This window comes from Mastomys coucha, unplaced genomic scaffold, assembly GCF_008632895.1.
Source record: "Mastomys coucha isolate ucsf_1 unplaced genomic scaffold, UCSF_Mcou_1 pScaffold8, whole genome shotgun sequence".
NCBI lineage: Eukaryota > Metazoa > Chordata > Mammalia > Rodentia > Muridae > Mastomys > Mastomys coucha.
In genome coordinates this window covers 72,981,204-72,984,610 of record NW_022196914.1, presented here as the reverse complement: position 1 = coordinate 72,984,610, position 3,407 = coordinate 72,981,204, and positions in this window count along the sequence as shown.

The following is a 3,407-nucleotide window of genomic DNA, read 5'->3' as shown; positions in this document are numbered from 1 at the left end:
AAAAAAAAAAAAATAGGGGCTAGGGAGATGGCTCAGAGGTTTAGAACATTGGCTGTTCTTCCAGCACCCCCACAGCCACTCATAGCTGTCTATAATGGGATCTGATGCCCTTTCCTAGTGTGCAGGCATGCCGTATACATAAAATAAATAAATCTAAAAAGAGAAAACATTAAAGGGTGGTGGAGAACCCAATCTGTTCCTAACAGGAAAACAGAGACCAGAAAACAATGCTTTCCTTCTGGCATCCCAGGAGGCAGTGTCAGGGGGAACCCGCAGTACTGGACCCCACAGGGGTTTGGTGAGGTTGGAGACTGGGGAGTGGGCAAGAAGGATCCTGCAGTGAGGATCCCTCTCAGTGTGCTTGCAGCCTAAGCCCAAGCACTGTCTCCAACCCATCTCTAATCAAGCTCTTAGGTATAGCAGACGCTATGTACCCTGTACCCCAGAGGCCTCATACAGCACCTCCCCTCAGACCAATCTAGGTACTGTTTGTATAGATCTATGAGCAAATGATGGTACTTAAATGGTTAAAAACAAAATCCAAAGGTTGCATAATATTTTGTGATGTGAAAAGTGTACAAAACATCAATGCTTGCAAATGAAGCTTAATACTGGGTCAAGGGTTCACGGTACCTCACTTATATGTTATCTGTGGCTGAGTTACCCCCACCTACCCAAAAGCAACTTCAGTAACTGGCAGAGACTTAGGGCTGGAGATCTTGGCCCTTTGCAGAAGGTTTGTGGACATCTGTGAGCCTCAGACAGCATTGTCTTAACTCTGAATCAGCCTCTAAATTAATAAAATAAATTAAGAACCCAGAAACTGAGAGGTGGCTCAACAGGTAAGAGTGTTTGCTGAGCCAATATGAGAACCTGGGCTCAGATCCCCAGCATCCACATAAAAAGCTGGGCATCACCATGTGAGCTTGTAACCTCAGGGCTGGAGACAGGAGGATTGCTGGGCTTGCTAGCTTCCTGCTTGGCTTCACATTCAGTGAGAAACCTTGTCTCAAGGGAATAACATAAGGGATGATACTAAACCTTTCTCCCCACCCCCAACACACACTCTTTCTGGGTTCCTAACTGAGTTCCTGCCTCCTGTAGAAGGACACTCACTCAGCGTTCCCCAGCCCCTTATCCCTTCCTGTCCCCTGCCCAACCTTGTGCAGAGTTGGTGGTTGTTTGTCATCTGTACTGGTTGTTCTCAACCAGGGTTCATTTCTCCTCCCACCTCCAATATGAGACAGACAAGCAATGCCTGGAGATGCTTTGACTGTCACGGCTGGGAGGGGCGCTGCTGGCATTTAGTGGGCAGCTGCCAGACACGCTGAACTCTGCCTACCGTGCACAGCCAGCCCCCCAGCTAAGGATTACAGGTCTTCTCATGCTTGCGGGCTGTGGTCTATAAGACACTGCTTTAATCAACAGGGTTGTGCTGAACATCTTTTTGTTATAGAGAATGGCTATGATAGACATCTCTGTTCAAAGTATTTTTCTTACCTTTGCCCTATCTACTTGGGGATGCTTACGAAATTGAAATGGCTGCAGGTTTTATATTCACATCTTGCTTGATACAACCTCAAAGGCCACAGTGACTTTTGGTGTTAGCTGAGATGTCTGAGATGAGGGATAGTTTGTCCTCTGACCCTGACAACGGGCTATTCCCTGCTGAGTGCTTGATTTTGTTGCTCTTAATTCTTTAATATGAATGTTAACCATCATAGTACCTATCCATAATCAGTGATGCGGAAGTGCTGGTGTCTTGCACTCTTAGTGTGAGGATCTGAGAGAATGGATGGAGCCTAGCAGAGGAGGTTAGAGATCCTCATATCCGCTGCACTGGGGTCAGTGGCTCAGACAGCACCAGTCCATGTTGGAAAAGCCCAGAGGCCACAACTGCCCCTCTGTAATGAGTTCTGTGTGCATAGTCCTGGCCAAGATGGGAAGGATGTGGAGGAAGAACTCAGACAAGGACCAAGCAGTGAGCAGGACCTCCTGGGGTCCCTCAGAGGAGGCTGGATGCATTCGCGACCAATTTTAGACATGGGATCTTTTGCCTTTCCCAAATTCAGTCAGTGTGTGGAATGCGGGTGGGGGGGGGATAAAGATGGTAGAGAAGTGTCCTAAAACCTAGACTTGAAATGGAAATAAAAATCTGCAAGCCAGAACGGGCACAGAGTTCCAAAAGACTGCAAGCAACACAGACTAGCAGGCCTGTGTCCCCTGAGGCTGGGTATGTCCACTTCTCCACAGATTTATTATGTGTCTGGGTAATATATGACAAGAATGGGAGCTATGTGGTGCCAGGTGGAGATGAAAAATGTCACTATTGCGATGGGAGGAGCTTTTCTAGGTTCTTTATTGTCAACAAATTTGTATTTTGATCATCCATAGAAAGCCATAAAACCACTTTTATAATACTCTGTACTTCTCGAATTTCACCTACTTCATCCCTCCCCACCCCTGCATCCCCCATACACAACATAATATCTTTATTGATTATTTGGGAATTTCATATCAGGGACACTCACTTCCTAGCACTTCCAGGTCTGCCTCCCCACCCTTGTGACTGTCCCACCCCCAAAACAAGACAAAACAAATCCAGTTTGTGTCATCTATGTACTCACCGTAGCATGGTGAAACCTCCAGTGGCCAGCCCCTTAAAGAAAGTCCTTCCTCACCTGCACCCCCACCAGAAGCCATCCACTGTGGAGAGCTACACTTGAGCATCCTTATCACAATAACTTTTAAGAGTTCTCTTCCATTGCTTTCTGTCTAGGCTGTTATTTCCGGATAGGGGAGGGATTGTCGCAGAAGCCTTTTCTGTCCCTCCTTCTCAGCTCTGAGTCTGCAGTCATCCATACCACTACAAAACCAAATGTAGCCTCCTTGTCCTTTACAGTCAGTGGGAGCTCGAATCACTGGCTTCCACGTGGTTTCTAGGGACAGCACAGATCACAGACATCCATATGGTCTCCAGCATCATGCACGTGCCTCGGACCCCAGCGTGGTCTATGGTGGCAGCACAGACCGCGGACATCCATACTGCTGTGCCCTTTGCTGCAGCATGGCCACAGAGGGGCAGCACAGGCCAGGGACATCAATGCAGCTTCAGGCGGTATCTGCTGGGCCTTCGGTGGAAGCACGGGCAGCACAGGCCATTCTCATCAACGTGGCTCCCTGCAGCAGCCCTGCCCACCGACACTAAGATGGGCTCCCGCAATAGCACAGACTATAGTCGTCCACCTGACTCGAATATCTTCCTGTTGTCAGTGCTGGCCACCAGGCACGACCTTAGTGCTTGCAGCCTGCTGGCTGAGACGACAAGGTGGCCAAGCATAGAGGTTCATCATTGTCTGCTGTACACAGATCTCTTCTGCCATCTTCCCCCCACCCTTTTTTTTTTT